Here is a 20364-nt window from a genome sequence, read left to right on the forward strand (position 1 = left end):
CTGCATGGGGGCCTTAAGCAGCCCCTTAATTGTGGACACGTCAGTCTACAATGGGGATGAGATGAGATGAGATCTTGGGATGAGATTTGCTTTGAACAGAGCACAGAGCCAATTCTTTAACATGGGGAAAAATCTCCAAGTAGTGGGATATTAGGCTTGAGGATTTCAGTTGGGGTAAATGGCGCTTTTCTTCTTCAGCCAACACTGCCAAGGAAGGATCAGTCAATTCCCATAATTCCTTTAACCATGTTGGTCTCCCATCTCCATTCACCTTCATATCTTTTTTATTAAAAAATAGGCCTTTTGCATCAGGAGATATGCATGAATTGGGAGTTATTGACAATAATATTGCATGATCATCTGAGTCTGTCCAAGTTTTCAGAACTCAGTATCTGTATGCAACATGTCAGTTATTTTGCCCTTTAAGTATCTACTTTTTCATTCCTTTGGGCTTGTACAATATGTTATTAAAAATTTTGAAGGAAATTAATCTGTTTTTCAGGTAATAAATTAAATAGAGATCACTCTTGAGAAAAAGTAGTGCATTATTTTAACTGCAAAATAAATCACAATGAAGTTGACGTGTTTTCAGGCATGTAGATCAGTCAGTGTACATAAAAATACACCCAATCCTTTAATTACATCTAGACTTTGAGTAGGCATTTCTTTAATAGCAATCAAAATGCTTCCACACACAGAAAAGCTTTCACCTTCTGAAGAATATTTTCCTTTGCAAATCTGAGTGACCAGCTAACCTTCATCCTGGGATAATCAGTGGGAAATGGGTGGTGGTGGTAGGGGCTGGCTGCAGGAGAAGCGGGCAGGGCAGCTCTTTGCAGAGGAGGCAAAGTTTCCCTTGTCTCCTTTGCATATTCATGTGGTGGACCTGGCTGTTAAATCACAGTTTTGATTTGCTTTCTTAACAGAATTCACTGGGTTAATTACGTGGAAAAATTGGTAGCAGTGTATATAATATATATCCAACTCTCTGGCAATAAATTAAAATTCCTTTAAGAGCCACAATGTTTTGTCATTTTCAAAAAAAAAGACTCAAAGATAAATGTTGATTTTAATACGGTTGCAGCTATTCCCTCATAAGTTTAGTGGTTAGAATAGCAGCATATCTTTCAATGAATACTTATGAGCTATTGATTAAAAAGGTAGCTGCAGAGCTTGTGGTGCAGGATATGCCTTGCATTTGGGAAACTGTATAGACATCTTCATATTAAACATATCCACAGCACCTCAAAAGATCAGGCTGGAACTGGAAATTGTAACCCTCTAGCAAAAGTTTAATGTTTGTTTAAAGGGGGCAGCTTTCTATTACATTGTTTGAACAGATCTCCTCAGACAATGATCATAACCTCGTTCCCTTCTCCTTCACACGCAGGTTATGATATCTATACTCTCCTTATCATATGTGACTTCACTTTTATGACCTGTCTCTGGCTCTCACCTGATTTTATGCTCGAAGCCAATGGGGACAGCCTCAGATTTTTGAGAAATTCTTGCAACAGCCTCATGCTTGACCCTGGGCAGGGAGATGGGGTTTTTTTGTTGTTGTTGTTGGTGCAACCCCGGCGGGCGGAGAGCTGGGAGGTCCCCGCTGGGTCAGCCCTGCAGGAGCGGTGCGGGTGCAGGTGCGGGGCTCGGGGATGCTGCCATGTCCCCGGTGGCCCCGAGCAGAGCTCTCTCGGGCTCCGGTCCCCTCCGGTCTCCTCCGACCGGCCCCGGCTCCGGTCCCCGGTCCCGCTCCCCCATCCCGGGCAGCCGCGTCCTGCCGGGAGAGCCGCGCTCCGCACCGACCTTATACACAGGGACACATTTTCCCGGGCAGAAACACCGGTGATTTTTCATGCACAATTTAGAACCTCTGCTTTTGAAAACATGACTTGTGGCTCTCGGGTTTTCTTTTATTTTCTTTTGTTTTCTTTCTTTTTCTTTTTTTCTTTTTTTTAAATTTTTAAAATTTTCATTGACAATGCCTTTTAGATCTGTTATTGCTTATAACTTCAGCATTTTGTTCTATAACTTCAGCATTTTGTGAAAAGGAGGCTGAAATACACTGTAGGATCTATAATCCTAACCTATGCTCTATAATCCTAACCTATACACTTTATCAAAGACGAGCCTGCCAAAATAATGCATCAAAAAGTTCGCACATTAAGTTGGTCGCTGAATGGCTGTTCCAGCCTGTGTAAAGCAGCTGCTGTCCGCTATGTGACTAAGAATTAAAAAATGGCTCCACCAGCCTAAAAATCAAATTTTGATACCTAAGCCATTAAAAATTAACAATGCTACCCTTTGTGAATGATTAGAGATGTGTGAGCAGGTTTTTATAGAAAGCTTATTTGGACAAGAAGCAGTGGCTCAGCAAGGAGGTAAAAAAGATCTCAGTCTGTACATCTTTGTGTGTATGGGAAGGGCACGTAGGATGTGGCTCCCAAGCCCAGCAATTCCCCCTCAGTCCCTGCGTTTGGTGAGCCTGCAAGGGCAGCAATAACAGCCCTGTGCTGCAGAGACTTGAGATCCTCCACCAGCTCGGTTCTCGTGCTGTGCTCTCATCACTGGGGTTTTGCACCTAGGAAGGGCTAATAGGTACTAATTATGATTGCAGCAGCAGCTATTTTTGCTATACTTAGTGTGGTCCCACATGCTTAGGGTTCTGGAAGACAAAGGGGACAAATTGAATGATTTTGGATGTGAAATTCATTTGCAGTGCTTTAATTCCTTAATCTAAGACTAAAGAGTGCATTGGATATGCTGGCCTAAGAGTGAATACGCACTGAGCCTCCTGGGATTTTGTCTTACGTGAACTGGCCCCAAAAATTTCAGAAAATAGTTTAAACAAGATTTTTATTTTGTCCTCCCTCTCTCCTTTTTTTTGCTTTGCAGCAGAGTAAAATACAATTTTGCTGTATTTGGCAATGTATTCTATAAACACAGGAAACTGAAGGGCATGCATAACATTATTGGAGATTTGAAAAATGCACACAGTAATGAAGAATCAAATTCTCCTCTGAAATAATTCCACTGATTTCAGTGGAATTAGGCCAGGAGAGAACTTGATCCTTAACAAACTTGTTCAAATTCTACTGAAGTTTCATGCTGGAACATATTCAGAAACATCTAGGATGACGTAGAAATGAAAAATTTATTAATTTGATTAAAATGCTTATGTATCATGCTTTCAGTACATATCTTTTTGTTGGTTCCCTAAATAATTTAATATAAATTCTTGAAAATTCTTTGGTAATTTTCTAAAGGCACACAAATAAAGTAATGCTACTTCAAGCATAAAAAGAAATGAATAAAAATTTTTAAATTAATTTGACTAATACCAAATTAAGGCATACTTATAAAAATATTTTGCCAGGCTAAAACTAGCCTAAGGTTCCATACTTATGCACAGCTGCAGCTTTTTCTTTATCTTTCCCTTTTTAATTTTTTTTTTCTGCAGGCTTGTGTTCAACCCTATAATACCAAAAATGAAAAAAATGCATTGAGGGAATCAATATACTGATGATATGACTTTTTTAAACAAGGTTCATCTTGTGATAGCAAATTAGTTTATGTTTTACTTAACACAAAATTTTCTTTAGCCTTAATTCAGAAGCAAATTTTCATTTTAAGACACAAGGTTTTGTTTTTAAATAATTAACAGAGAAAAATGAACTTCAAAACTGTTCAATTAATTTGATAACAATAGCTTTTGAGGTATAAGTGCAACCATTTGATCCACTCAAGCAATAAAATTAAAAATAAGCGTACAGTGTGAAATAGATTTTAGGATATATGTCTCAACCGAGGGACATGCCATCCTCACTGCAGCAGGGAAGCGCTCACACTTCCAAAGACTAACTAAATCCCAGGAATATTCAGGTTTCCTCAAAAGCCTCTGTTACTGAGCAATAATTTAAATTACAAGTAGCTATTAAAAAATAGCAAATTAAACCTGGAGAATCCTCCACTTACTTAGGAGGCAAAGAGCTTTTTAAAGTTTCCTTTCCTAAACCAGATTTTGTTTTTTATTTACCTTCCCCTTGTCCCCCCATAGAATTCCTATGGAATATATGCATCACAGCTACTTAAATGTTCGACAGTGAGAGCACAAATGTCAGCTAAAGGACATTATTCAGCACGAAACATCTGCACCAAGTTGTGGAATCATGGCAATACTATAAGGAATAAGCTGAGCAGAAATTCCTGTGTCTAATATTGTTACACAATTTTATGTGATAAATAGCCAGAACAAATGCTCGTCAGAATTAGGTTTTTGTTCTATCTTATTCTGCAAAACTAATTTGTGAATGACCCCAAAGATAGATGATTTGTTAATTTGCAGATGTCTCTTCACTTTCCTCTCTGTCTCTGGCTGTTTCGGGAGATTACGCATTTACTGACTCTGTGTGCATGTATAAAATATCTCTCTCCTAGGCATTTCTCAATCACTCATCGTCCCATGTTTAAGTGCTAAATATATGTATTAGGCACACACATGCCCACCCACAAATGTGAGATACATATACATATCTGCTAGCTAGACGTTCAATTAAATATGTATTGTAAAAGGCATAAGTGATTTCAAAGATTTGAAGACAACCGTGATGACAGTATATATTACTGTTAAATTCACCAAGGCACATCTGCAAAACAGACTAGGGACTTATCTGTAAATCTTCTCTAGGAAGCTAGGAAGGTAAACATTATTTGTTTGCCAGAACAGTGTGGAAAAAAATATTTATGATTTCGAGAAATAGTTAGTGAAACCTTTGCTAAGGGAGTAGCAGTACATTTGCTTTTTAAATGAATTCATCTCAAGCAATCAGGATTTAGTTAAATGGACTAATGCCACTGAACATTTCAGTCTGTCATTTGGGGTGTGAACACTGGCACTCAGAGGATACCTTTTAAGCACAATACATTTATGAACTCATTTCTTTTTCCCTGAGGATTAAAAAAATAATTTTTATGCACAGTATCAGTGGCCTTCTTTAATAATTTCCTCGCTGCCGCTGCTCACCTTTAGAAAAGAGGGAGATTTTAACCACATATGGTAAAAGTTTTAGCCCTGGGGGGTTTATTATAGCAATATTCCTTTTCAGTGCACTGTCCACCATAACGGGTCTTAACATTTCCTCGCCAGGCAGACAGGCAGAGCAGCACAAAAATGAAACAAGCTATGTTTAGCAGAATTTTTACATACCATAATCTCTTTACCATGGTCAGGCAAGGCTGGAATTTTCAGGATGATCTCTTATGGCACAAATCCATTGCAGGACAGAGCTGATTTACAGCTTAGCACCATTCTCCACTCTTCACTGAGAGTAAGTTAAATGACCCAAGAATAACATTAATATGTACTATAACTAGATAGAATGGTGGTCTAAAGGGTGGTCTAAGGCATTATCTTTCACCCAAGGAAACTCAAGCTCATATATTGCCCAGAAATACTAATAAGGGTCAAGTATCATTACTATTTTAAGAGGTTGACAATGCAGTGAGTTATGGGGTATGATAGTGAAGCAGGGCTCTTCTGCTGCAGCCCTCTTGTCTCCCCTCTGTTATGTTTTGAACAAATCTTGGCTAAATTCAGACTCATTATTTTCCGTACCCTTTCATGGCTAACCTGGTTTAAAAATACCTGCTGACAATTTTCTTTTTGCTTGGTTGGGCCAATATATTTAACCTCAGCTGAGTCCCACAGTAAACTTTTTCTTCCTTTTCTCCCTTTCATTAGGGAAGTAATTTAGAATAAAAAAAATAACAACAACAAAACACCACAAAAACAACATGGAAGAAACTGAAGTGCATTTTTAAAATCAGGTTAGGAGGGGCACTAAAATATTTCCCCAGTAAAAAGAAAGGTCTGACAAAACAGTAAATAGAAAAGTAAGATGTTGAAATTATTTTAAGACAGATGCCTTTTTAAACTGTATTAAGAACACCTATCATGGAGCCTGATTCCAGCAGTTCCTCACACAGGAGGTATTTTATCTTCACAACATCTGGCACTGTCAAGGAGGTACAGTTGTAGACCTTACCAGATGCAGACACTCCATACATAAAAGTACACTAACAAATCATACCATTAATAGCAGCACAACACAAGTGTTTCTTATACATCCATGAAGAGAACTATTCCATGGTTATGGGAAAGCTTAAAGGAAAAAAAAAAAGCCACAAAAAACCCCAACAACCCTTAACAGAAATTTCTTGTAATTCTTAAAACATAAAAATAACTCAGAGAGCTTTATTTTCAGCTTTTTTTATAGATGACTGACAAGAAGGCTTTTTTCTTCAGGGTGAAAAACTCCTTGTCCCATAAATCTGTGTGGTTGACATATCTAGGTAAATTTGTATCCTTGCTCAAAGGGATCACTGGTTTTATTCTCTATGGATTTTTCACTCACTCTGTTGTGGAAAGTGAGTTGAGGCAGAGAAAAAATTGCTTGATATTTGAAGGAAGGTTTACATTATTTTATATCATCCACACCACTCTGTTGTCACTTGGTTTCTTTTATGAACTGTTTAAAACATGATAGTATACTACATAAACCTTGCCCATTTTTGAATATGTAGTTTGTTCCACACCCTGAAGGTCTTGAGCTCAATATTCCTCTCACGTCCTCGTCTGTTAGTTGGACATAACTACATTAATCCCCAAATAAAACATGAAGGCATTTGGAAGTTATATATTATATTTATATAAAACACATGCTATGTTTCCTACTTTAATATTGTATTTATTTATTTATTTTTCAATCAAGGTGTCTCTGATAGTCTCTAATATAAATGAGCAGTACTCTGTGGTTCAAGTAAGACGCCCTTGGAAGAAAATCTGAACATCAGTGGCATTAAGGTAATTGCCAAAACCCAAGGATTTAGTTTGCATCTGCATCCCTTGATCCTTCCCCTTTATATTTCACCATCAGGGATCAATAACCCATAGGACTCATCAGTACAGTGAATGGGACTTACAAGAGAGGCAGAACTTTGTTTTCTGATCTCTTTTTCCTCTGCAAATAAAGTCCCCACCGTTTTATTAAATTGTTAAGTAAAATAAATAGGTCTCAGCAAAATAATCTTTTAAGATCAAAGCGCTGCTCCATGTTTTGTACAATATTATCATAACAAACTGCACGGAACAGCAGTGAGCTGCAGTCCCAGTGAATTATTTTAGTATATATGATACCATTCTTCTCAAAGCTGGAGTCATAACATGTTGTCAGGACTGTGTTTTCTATTTCTGCAGCACGCTTTAAAATTTAATTTTCTCCAAAACACACAGTGCTTCTTGGAACTGAAGTGATTTTCAGAGCCTGTGCTGTGTTATGACAGCGGTGATGGTGGTGGTGCACGCTTGGCAGAGGGATTAGATATGGGTCAAATGTTTAACCATCTGGATTTGCCATGAACTAAACCTTATTTTTGATACCTCTGTTGAGACTAAGACGAAAGCGATTCCTCCTTCGCCCTTCCCAAACTTTTCCTTCCCCTCGGCGGGCTGGCGCGGCCGTGGAGCCGCACTTCTCCTACCACCCTGTGGCAATCGCATGCCATGACACACGCCAGCCCAGCCCGGGCTGCTGGCAGCGAGCTGCGGCCATCGACAGAGTTATTTGTCTTCTGGTGATTAATTCTAGAACAATTAATTTCATTTCTTCATTTCCTTCTTCTTCTTCTTCTTTTTTTTTTTTTTTTCCTAATATAAATAATACTCGCGTAGGTGCAGAGTGATAAGACGAGAGTAAATCTGTAAAAGAGATTACTATTGCTAAACTCTTTTGGATGTGTAACTCCAACTGTATAAAAATAACTCTTAAATGCTGGAAGGGATAGACTCTGGTTCTGTGTCTGAGCTATTATAGAAGATCTTAAAGAAAATATCTGGGCAGTATTTTAGGCACATCTATTTGCTTACTTAGCATATCAGGAGACGATGAATGCAAGAAGTTATCTTGATCAAAAAGAGAAAGGTTAATACAATTAAAATTTTCTCACTGCATGCACATTTCACAAATTCCCTGCATTTTATATGTAGCAGATGGTGTTCAAACAAATCAAGAAGCTGAAGCTAAAAAAACCACCCTGATGGAGAAACTCATATATTTCTTCAAACGATAAGATGAACTGCAGATGTTTGTTGAAGAGTACTGCTGACGCAGGCGACCTAAGAAGCAAAGGCTTAAAAAGAAGAGTCCAGTTGTGTTTAGCACTGGCCAACCACTCTAGCTGTCAGTGCATGATTTATGAAGCTTGCTTGCTAGATTTTATGTCTACAGAGAAATTGGGATTAAAAAAAGCCTGAGCGGTTATCTACGCTAACAGGGAACGTGGCAAACCCTGGCTGCAGCATACCTTACACCCAGTTTGCAAGTTTAGCTCTTCTGGGCAGACAAAGATATTTAAGCAGCATAACTCACTTCCATCAATCTTTCAGAGTTTTGACCAACGTGCTTTCATGCTTCTGCATTTCGTCCACATGGTTCTTGGTAGTGCTGCTGGAATACTGTGCTTATCTGACACCTGCAGTCAAATTAATCCCAAGTTAAGCCTGACAAAGTCACTAAAAGGAAAACAGTTGTCTGTTTAAGAACTTGGGAATCAGACACAAAACCAGCTGCTTGATACGTGCTGAAAAATCATTAGCAAGCACTTAAAAATTAATTTCGAGATTATGCTTGATAATGTTTACAAAACCTACAATTAACTCAGTGTTCTACTGGGACAAAGTTGCACCTTTATGTGTCAGTGTTTCCACACAGAAAATCACATGTTCTTAGGACTTGTTGCAACTTGGCTGTAAATATTTACTTTAGGCAGCAGTTTAGTAGTACACAAGGTTACAGCCCAAAAGCAAATATTTCATACCAAGTCTCAAATATATGGATTTTCCCATTTGCAAATGATTCAGGCAGCCTTTCCCCTCCCTTAGAACTGCTAACTCAATCTATAAACATAAATGCAGCATTTCAGAGGAGAAAGGATACAAATCACACATCAGTACAGTAGTCCTCAGGGAGTTTATTATGGGGTAATTGGACCAAACAAGGGCCAACTCCTGGCCTGATTTACAGTCTCAACAAATCTGTTGACATCATCAGAGGTCCAAGGCAAGGAAGAATTTGGCTTTGAGGGGTGGGAAAGACTTCTAAATTATTCCAGCTTAGCCTCCCTAGGCTAACTCCTGCTCAGAAGGGGCACCATTATAAATGTGATTTGCAAGCAACTCAACTTGCTGGCTGTGCATGGGTGTAACTCAGAGCAAGGCTTTGCCTCCCCAGCAATGCTTACTCATCAATTCTGAATTTGGCTTCTCCAAACAATTATAACCCTCCACAGATATTGCATAACATCACTGAGCATGTGTGGTTTTCTTATATAATTCCTGGTTGCAAAGCAGAGCTCCAGGCTAGAAGCCAAGTCACACAGGGCATGAGCAGCTTCAGAAATAACCACCATTCAGGTTTGTTTACTGCAAGGATCTCTCGAAGGAAACAATCAAATTAAGGAAAATGAAGTAAGTAACCAGCTTGTGCTGGTGCAGTTTTGTTATATCCTTCCTAGGACTGCTCATGTTCCTGTGGGGTTGGGAAAAGAGTGTGGGGATAAGTTGGTGTGGCTGCAGGGATGTGGCTACAGCAGAGATGATGGGCATCACCATGCCCATGCAACACTGAAAAGTGATTTTGTAAGGTTTGCACAGGAATTTTGGGCCATCAATGAACATTTACTCAGCTACAGCTGGAACTGGAAGTGACCCAGAGTGAGTGTTTCATAGGCCATGGCAAATTGCTTGGAGATTTCAATGCATGTGACCATGTAATTATATCATACATATCTTCTAAATCACTGGTTTTGTGGTCCCAGAATGGTTACCACTGACTAAAGGGCAGCAGTGTCTTCATCTCAGGGTTGATATGAGGTAACAAGGGGCATAAGGTCTCTATTTCAGATTAGCATGTGGGTCAATGTCTCTGAACTGGCAGATTGAATTTTTCTCATTTATTTTTGTGCCTTAGTTGGCCGTAATGTTTCTTCCAGTAGTTGCTCTGCTTCTGTGATTTTCACTGAATTTACAGTGGAGACAAACACTGGCAGTTCAGTCTGAGTCAGTGGTGGTGGTTCTGCCAGCCATGGAGTTTATGAATGTGCCTCATGACTCAGTTTTCTGCAGTTCTTGAGCAGTGTGCAATCAGAAATAAAAGAGATGTTTACAGGGTAGTTATGGTTATTGTCAAACGCAGGAAATATTCGCAAACATGTCTTAAAATCTCAAGGAAGGTGCCTGGACCTACCCTGTGGGTGGGCTGTGTCTGTCTGTCTGTCTGTCTGTAACCACTGTGCAAGAGGACAGGTTTGTACTGATCTTCTTTGGATGCTCTGGGAACCATTGGGCGCTGGACTGGCTGCAGAGAATTAAATCTGGTGTGCAATGGGACTCTCCTACCTGCTTTATGATAGATTTTCACATCCAGCCAAAATTAATTGAAAAAGATGCTGCATAGGACAGGATTGGAATCTCTGCCCTGTACACTTATGCTGCTGCCTGCCTGGAGATTTTCCTTTGCTTTAGTGTGTCCACTTGGGAAAATCTTTGTGCCTCATCCTCCACCTCCTCCTCAGGGCAAAAGATTTCTTTCAGTTTTCTGCTTGCACAGGACTTCAGAATAAAGGGACAGTGCTCCAGTTAGAAGAAGAGCCCTCAGTTTTCTCAAAGGTATGGGTGATATTGCCAGGACATGCAGTGGCACCAGAAAGGTATAAAGCTCACCTCCAGGGAATGCAGAATATGCAAAAGTGACTTAGATACAGCTACAGCTTCCAGCACACTTTCCCCTTTCCTTCTTTCTTGCTGGAGGATGCTATGCCAAGCTGCTCTCCTGCCTGAGACAGTGTGAGCACTTGTCTTCCGCTCACTTCTGTGGGACATGCACAAGGCAGAATCTGACTTTACAAGCTCTTACCATCCTTGGTAATGTCATTCCTTTGATAAGGCACAATATTATATACCTTTCTGCATTTCACATGTCATTAGATCTTTGATCATGAAAAGTCATAAATATAAATAAAGTATTATACTCTCCCAGCAAGCAGCAAAAGCATCTGTTTAGTCCCTGAAAGTGCTTGAGAACAAACAGTGCTGTGAAATCATTGTTGGCAATGCCCGTGTTATTCTTGCTCCTGATAAATGCACTATTGAAATAAACCAGCTCTCTCAGCATTAATGATCATTTGATTAAAGAAAACTTTCTAGTTAACATTTTGTAACAATGTAATAAGTAACTTTCAATTAAATTTTTCTATATGTGGGGAAAATGTGTAATGAATAAATCAGTAAAGACCACATAATGGAAGCCTATTAGCAGGGTGAATATATTCTTGTAACTCAAATTTCTATACCACTTTAGTATTATCTTCTATCAGAAGACAAGGTACAATTACCAATTTTATCTTATCTTAGACTTATTATTAAAGAGTAGTAAAGGAAACTTCATTCCAGAAGCTATAATGTGATTTTTGATTAATGGTGGGGTTTTTATGTGACAAGAATATTTCTCCTAGGCAAAGCAGGCACTTGTATCTTTGCCTGAACTGACTTGTTTCTGGCAGGCTTTTCACTCACAGAAAGTTTTGCTTCTCTGTAGACACATGTATTTTTCTGTATGTATAGCAGATTCAGGCGTACAGGATCTAATGCAATCTGAACATAATCTATGCTACATGAAAGAATTAAGCCTTTACTTCACATTTTAATCCATTTAACAAGACTCACTAAGCAATAAACACCTTCTACTTTACCTTATGAAATGTCAAAAGTTGTAAAGTGAAAGGTTACAAATATGGGCAAAATTCATCATCCCTGGAAGTGTTGCAAGCAGGTCTCACACTTGCAGGTGGGTGCAATGGTTGTGGTAACTGGAAGCTACATGTAAATAATAATGGCCAATGGGGTGTCCAACAAATTATTTGAAATACATGGAAAAGGGAATCCATTCAATGCTTGCGACTACTTTACTACTCTCATCTAGATTTGTTTTTCCTAGATTCTCCTTAGTTTCAAATAGCATGAATGTTACTTTGATTTCCCTTGCAGATCTATTTTTTCCCCTGCTCTTGCATTTTCTTTCATATAAATACACATAAATAAATTTATATACATGCATAGATATATGTGTTATGCCAATTTGCCTGGTTTCATCTGGGATAAAGTTAATTTTCTTCCTAGTAGCTAGTATAGGGGTGTGTTTTGAATTTAGTATGAGAACAATGCTGATACACTGATGTTTCTTTGCTGAGTAGTGTTTATACCAAGTTATTTTCTCCTCCATCCTGCTGTGTGGTGCTTAGTTGCTGGCTGGGGTTAAACCACATTAATATATAAATATACACTAATATATATATTTGTTTGTGCATATGGGCAGGTATTTAGGTGATAACTCCAGGCTGGCTTATGTCTGACAAGTCCACCAATAAACTGGCACTGATTGGCATATTCTTCACTTCTCTTCCAATTTTTTAAAGTCTATTGCCAATATAAATTTCATAGGTCATTGAAAATGCATAGGGTCCTGATGAATGGTGCTGCTGTACTGAATAGAAGGTTTGCTTCAAATTCTATACAATTCAGTGGGCATTATTCCAGGGAAAATAAGTGTTTGTGCCAGATGAGGCATACATGCAATTCACAGAATCCTTTAAATTGTTCGAAATGGGTGTTTTTACTGTTCCCTTCACATGCCAACAGGTTGCTCTGGAGTGGGACTTCTGAACAGTTTTAACAAGCTGTTTTTTCCCCCTCCCTTGAAAATACAGAGGCAATCAGAGCCATGTTCACAGTCTTCATTCAATAAATGCTGGAAAAGTCAAAACCATGAAGCCTGCACAACCAAATGTCTGTTTCTGCCAAACTGTATGGAAGCAATATCTTTTCGGGTTGTACCCAAATTGGCTAAGTGAGCATGGCCAGCAGCGTTTCAACATCTGTGTTACTGCACATAAACCCTCTGGTGATTCACTGGCTGCTCCTGCTGCCTTCTCCACGGTATCTGTAAATATGCACAACATATGAAACACCTCTGCAAAGGCTCTTCCAGCTTGGAGGCCTTCTTCTGCCACAAAAACCCCCCTGCTCTTGATTCAGGTACAAATGGGCCACCAGTATATTTTCCAGGGCAACCACAGGACTTATGAACTCCATTCAAGTTTGCAGCAGCACTGAGGACCCAGTGCAGATTTATCTATCCCCTTCAAAACTAGAAGAAAAAAAATGGGCCGTTCAATTAACCTCACATTAGTACAAGAAAGATGATGGCATAATTTTAAGTGTGTATTATCTTGCATGAAATACAACGCCTGTGCAGAATGATTTCCAGTTTCCCCTGCTGCTAATCTCTGAACAAATACAAACAAAAAACAGTAGCAGGTCAGAGCCCCCATAATTTATTCATTCTCCCTTCGACTGAAATATTTTACAGTCCTCCATTTATTTGCAATTTTTTGTTCTAAAGCAGAAATCCCCTCGAGATCTGGCATCTTGTTTGCAAGAGCGTCTGCAGGGAAAACAAGGCTGATGGCAGCTGTGAGAACAAAAAGGCTAAAATGAAATGGGATATGACATCTTCAGTTGTTGCATGGATGTCTGCAAACAGATTTAACGAGAGGCACTGGTTTTTACTGCAAAACCTCACAAATGGTTTTTCATCATGCAGAGCTTGCTCCTGTGTCCCTGCTGCTCTGGCCCCTGTTTTTCTCCTGTTTTTCTGCCCTTTGGTTTCTGCCTCTGCCCTGCTGGTGATCCAAGCTGATGAACTGTGATTCTGAGCAATACCCAGGCAAGATAGATATCCCCTCAGTCACAGGCATGAATTACACAGAGGGCAGGCCTTTTCTCATCTCAGGGTTTCATGGGGCAAGGGGAGCAGTGATTATGATCTTTTAATTAACACTGCATTTAACATAGCATGAAACAAAGGTGTTTGTGCTGGGGTTGGCAAAACAGACTCCAAAACAAACCTGAGATAAAGGAACTTTTGCACTTGGAGTCTGGGAGGAAGGAACATCCAGAGGGTCCAAAGTCCAAAGTCCCTGCACAGGGGGTTGCAACACAAAGGAAGGGGTTTAGACACTGGTAACAAATGCTATTGAGCTTCACTGCTCATCTGGCAGCTCAGGAGCCAGACCCTCCCTTGCTGTCTGCAATTTCACAGAAAATCTTTGCCAAAAGAATCATCTTAAAAAAAAATGAGGATCCACAACCCCTTGCGTCTTTTCAATATTTTATGCTGCTCTTACCTTCATTAAAGTTCAAATTTTCAACAAACTATGGGATGGATGTGAATCCTGAGGTTTTTTATGCTCTGTTTTGAGGCATTGTTAGTGTGAATTGACGAGTCTGGTGATGGTGGGAATGGTCCAGACAGGTTATTCAAAGTCATTTCACTGAATTAAAACTTGAAACTGTTCCTGTTGTATTAGACAAAATGCAGATTATGGGGACATTCCTCACACAGGTAAGGCTTGTTCATGTTGCTTTGGAAATGATGCTTATGCTTTTCTTTTCTTCCTTTCCACCTTTATCTCAACACAGCCCTAATTCCACCAGGACTTCTGATGGGGCTTCCCATCGTGTCAGGTGCTATGTCCAGCTGTGTCCAGAGACAGATTCCACAAGTGCAAATATCTATGCAGGATTTGGGACTTTCATCACTACCTGGGCAAAAGCAGTGTCCAGTTGAAATAAAAAAAAAAAAGAAAATGCCTATAATGAGGTTAGAAAAATAAAAGCTGAAGGGTTCTGCAGTCCCCTGGTTCAGACTGTACCTCTTCCATGTGTACACAGGACCTCACACACCTGTAGCAGAAAAACCCTGCAACAGAATGGCAGAAAAACCCTACAACAGCTAAAAGTAATAACCCAAGATTTCAGAATAAACTGCAAAGGCAGAACAAACCATAAGGGCTGTGAACTATTGCACTGGGTGTGATCCTCCTCTAACTTACAACTGGTGTAAATCAGTTTACAATTGATGTAGGACTGATACAGACCTGATGTTGCATAGATTAAACCCCTATTGAAATCAATGAAGTTAGGCAGGTATAAAACTCAAGGCAAAGGAGTGGAGAACTAATCTGATTATCTCAGAGTTATGAAAACACCATTTATTTTCAGAATTGACATACTTTGTGGTTTCTGCTGCTTGGCTCTCCAAACATTCCCTTACACTGAAAGCACCCTCGAAAACTTTAAAGATTTATTGCACAGCCCTCAGTTTGGGTAGGTAATTAATTGTGATGACTATTTATTTTGGAGCTGCTTTTGTGTATTTTTGGAGGAAGAAGGAAGTTTGCTGCCAGGCAAGAAGGAATCTTTGTTTTGCTTCTTATAATTTGTGGCTATGTCAGTGGCTGACGCATGAAGTTATAGGAATAGCTGCAATTGCTTTTTCCCTTTGTGAAAATGAACCGAGCACTTCCTAGTCCTCAGGTTTTTGTTATTTTTTTTTTTTTTGCCTCCCAAGACTTTGGCATCTGTTGCTGTCAGATAATTTGTGGCACGGCCCACTTGACCCTTGGTTCATAGGTCGTCAGAATCTATATGAAGGGGGTTATTCTCTGCTATTGTTGAGCAAGGGATTTACATCCTAACTCGTATTAATGCTTGTAAATCTCTCATGCATCATTGACAAGAGGAGGCCTAAATTACAATCATATTTGCTTATGAATACTACCAGACCCCTGGCACAATCCAAACAGGCATGGAAATGGAATATTTGAGGAAGATGAAGTTTCAAGTGAAGTCTAATAGGAATCTGAACCCGCAAACCTTGCAGGAGTGCAACTAGTTAGATACTTAGAAATATATTATTAATTGTTTTGAAAGAAGTAAAATGTTTAGGAGAGATATTGCAGCCTTGTGGCAACTGAGGCACACAGCTGCCTGAGCATTGAGGGTGAACAGAGGGAGCTGCAGCAAGCCCTGGACCTGCTGGAATCAGGCAGGGAGCTCTGAGAGGAACTCATCAGCACAGGCAGTTAAACTGTTGTTGATATGGCTTAAGAAAAAGAGCAATGTGAAATCAAATACACTTATAAACACTGCAAGCAGGCATGCTGCAGTCCACTCTCTAAGATCTATTTTTTATTATAATCATCTCCATCTTGGTGTCAGGTATCTGAAGGAAACCAGATATTTATTTTGAAAATCATAGGAAAAGCTCCTTTTTCTAAACTAACGCTTTCAAGAATGTCACTGGCAATCAATATTCCTTTGAGGAGAAATCCTTGAGTAAGATGTGCATTTCCTCAAACAAGAAAAAATCCTGTGATGAATTTTGTGTGCCCTGCCTTTATTCAGTTAGCATTAAATCCAAACTCCTCTTGAATCCTTAGAGTTTGTATTGGTGAAGGAGTTCAACATTCAGCTAACAAATTGATTGTGAGTGATTCAATCACCTTAAATGCAGAAGAGTTCTTGGTAACCATAGAAAAATTAGCTCAACACATGACACTTCAGAATTCAATCTAAAGTCTAAATAGTTTTGTTAATTCTGATAATAATATATACTTGTCAAAAGTAAAAATCAAAGACAGTGCAGTCAGTTAATCTGCAATTAAAAACAGTGTATGCTTGCATATTTAATGATAAAATTAAGATATCTAATGACTGAACAAATCAGAACTCCCAATTTTATCTCTGATTTTACCTTGTCAGAACTTTTTACTGCTTTTTTTCACCCTGTAGAAGCACACCTACATATAGTCTACACTTCCCTAGATACAACAGCAAGGACGTTTTCCTCGGGTTGCTAAACTGAGGGACTGAGGGCCTGAAGGAGAAGTCTCTACTCATGCAATGGGTCCCTGTGACTCACAGGAGCTGGAGCTGCTGCACCAGTCCATTCTCTGTCACTCCATTCACTGCCACAAACGTTACAAGTTCAAAAATGGAACAAATTTCAATAAGTTTTTATTTCTCGAAGCAGAAGTCTGTTATTTAAAAAAATCCTTCACAACAGTTTTCTCATGTGCCTAAAAAATATTTTTCATTATTATTGAAGAAGCTGAAATATTATATAAAAATTATTTACAATTATCAGATATTTATGAGCAATTTATTTACTTTCTTAGATATTCATGACTATTTGCTGAGAAATTTTTTGACAGCTTGGTGTCCTTTAACTTAGGACCTATTTGTTTCAGTTCAAATGCTTGTTATCTGGATGCTTCAAAGAAAAAAACAGATGCATCTTTCCATGTGAGGAGCAAAGACTGTTCCCACACTTGTTATCTCATCTAATTCTTAATGAATGATGAACATATGATAAATTTTGTGTTACTTATAGGGTGAGAGATGTATGTGCATATACATACTATATCCTATATCATGGATACATTATTAAGGCAGTATAATCACAAGGAACAAAAAAGGGATATTAAAGAAACACCTATAAATTAAGTGCTGTCAAAGATGTGTATGTGGGTTTAAGGCTGTCCATTTTACAGATATTATGTCTCATCATTTAAACTCCAAGTTAAATATCAGAACAAATCACTCTTTTGCAGGAAATAATAGAAAAACAAAGAAATGTAACTTAAGCACAATTCAATTAGATGCAAGGGAATTGAGCACCTCAATTCTTAATGAAATTAATGATCTTTTATAATCACAAATGGCCAGACCTTAATTTTACTTGCTATTTAAAAGATGACACCTAGAGTAAAGTCATGTCCCATAAACCATTAAGTGTCTCTGGGATTCAGGAAAGACTGTCCCTTCCTGGATTAGTACGAGTGTCTTGACACACCTTTAATACTTCCAATACCAAGACAGCTCAATTATGACTGCAAGATTTTGATTAAAAGGTAAGTGGAGCATCCCAAAGCCAAATGAGATCAAGCAAAGGGCATTCATTAGCTTCAGTGGAATATGGCATCCGCCTGAAAGTCTCATCAACAGCCATTGTCAAATGCAGCTTCTTTGAATTTTTACAGACTTGGTTATAAATAAGTCCAAAATAGCAGAGGAATGATTTTTAAAATTATGTTAACCTTAGTTAAATATTAAACCAGTTTTTCCTTATGTCTAAGCAAAACCTACATCTCCCTGCAATCCCTTTACCTTCTGTTAACCATCTGTAGAATATCTTATTTTACTCCTTTCCCCAGATATCTTTTATCAATTTTATGCCTATTGTCTCATTCATTTGAGGGCTTATCAGAAAGAATTTGACATAATGCATTTTAATAAACTGTTAGAATTTTCTTCAAAACAGAAATCTTTCCACCAACAGCTGAGTTAGGATTGACTTCCATAAAAATTACTCTCACAATACAAAAGATAAGCTTTCACTGTCTGAGAAATATCTGAGAAATAATAGTGTGAGAAAGTTAATAAGTTGGGAAAGTCACCCCAAATTTTAGTAACTGAAGTTGGGAGGACAGGCATTCTTGTGCAATATAGGATTGCACCAAAGGAAGAGGTCAAGTGTCCTGGGATTTTGGTTTCACCCAAATAAGTATAGACTGACTCGTGGCATTGACTTCAAGCTTGTACAAACGGATGTAAAATGAAAAAATGAATGAAGCAATATTAGAAATGTCAGTGTATCATCAAAGCCTGAACAATACCAGGATTTCGGCAAAACTTCCCCCCTACTTTGCAAACCCTGTAAGCTTTCTGAGCTGAGCAATAATGACTATTTCTTCATATCCCCTCATTATAACTTTCCTACGAATAGTTCTTGACAGTAGAGTCATTATCCCAAACTTCTCGAATACAAAAAATTTTATACATGGAGACACTTTTGTTCTTTCTGTGAGACCCTCACATTACCAGATGGTAAATTACTGCATTTTTCCTCCTGAAGGGCTGGGAAGATGCAGCCCATACTGACTTAATCTGAGCTTGATGAAGTGGTTTGTATTTGAGATAACAAGATTAGATTATCACAGTTTATTAGTTTAAAGTCTTTCTGACAGAGCCTTGTGTTACCTGATATTAAACCATGAATCATCTCTGCGTGCACTCCACGGGCCAAGTCCTCCCCTGGCATAAAATGACACAACTCCACTGATGTCCTCCCTCAGAGCTGCCCTGGCCAAGCCCAGCTGAGGATCTGGCCCTTCTCACACAATATTTTATTGAAACTTCAGCCTTTAGAGAGCTCACCAGCCTGATCTCCCTCACCAGTCCTGGTTAGCCATGCCCTGGGGGTAGCCATGGTAATCTCCTTTCAATCTGTACTTCTGGAGTGGAATTGTTTGGAAGTAATTCTTTCAGCTGCACACCTCGCTTTTGGGACCTTTGCCAAGAGGCTTCTTGCTCTGTTTTGAAATAAAGACTCACATCTCTACTGAGATTTTGGCTCTATTCCCTGTTGCAGAATTTTCAGTAAGTTATTAGGTGCATCATTACCCCATTTCATTTCCTGGCTGTTCTGACTACCACCCTCCTACTTTTACACTGAAGCCACCAAGATCTTTTCCTCAGCCTGAGTACCTGATCCAAATCCCGCTGAACTCCATTTAAAGTTTCCCAGCAAACTTTCTTAGACTCCTAGGAGAAAATAAAGAAAGACATCTAAAAGTTTCTGATCATTAAATCTCTTATGCCACAGGTTGAGATGCTGGAGTGGAGCACAGACAAGCAACAGGGAGATGAGATTTTCATCACTGCAATGTCTTCTACAATTTTTCCTCTGCCTCTGTACCTGCAGGAAGAAAATCTCTTGGCAAGCACTGGGTTATGGACTTTGTTTCCATTTGGACCATTCTGCTTCCTGCTGAAAATGAGCAACTGACTGCACTGGAAACTTTCTGCAATTTGCTCACGTTCATAATTTTCAAGGAGAGAGAAGATTTTAAAGATGTGAAATAACTATTTGTGGGTCTCTAAGTTTACTTGAGTCTCCGAAGTTATTCCATAATATGCCAGTGGGGTATCATGCTGATTCATATTTCTGCATTCTCTGTGTTCAGTCTCATAGAGTGCCTTGTTAGGATCAAGAGCAGGAGAAAGGACGAGCATGCAGACAGGTTTCCCTGAATTATGCTCATAGTTCATCCTTTGGATTCAAGCAGTTGGCTTAAAAACAATAGGTTTTTTAGAGAGAAGGAGAAACTGGATGCAGTGGGAGTGTCTTCCATCCAAATGTACATACTCCTGAAGGCCGATGAAGTCTAATCTTCTTGAACACAAAAAAACCAAATAGTAGGAAATCCCTCCTTTGCCTGTGCTTCCAGCCCACATCTTGAACTGTGGTAAATAATATCACTTTCTCTTTCTGGCCTTCTGCCCCATATCTGCATGTCCTCTGCTTCCCCCTCCTCACTTCAGAGCAGATATTCCTCAATGGCCAG

The sequence above is a fragment of the Melospiza georgiana genome, chromosome 7, assembly GCF_028018845.1.
Source record: "Melospiza georgiana isolate bMelGeo1 chromosome 7, bMelGeo1.pri, whole genome shotgun sequence".
Classification (NCBI taxonomy): domain Eukaryota; kingdom Metazoa; phylum Chordata; class Aves; order Passeriformes; family Passerellidae; genus Melospiza; species Melospiza georgiana.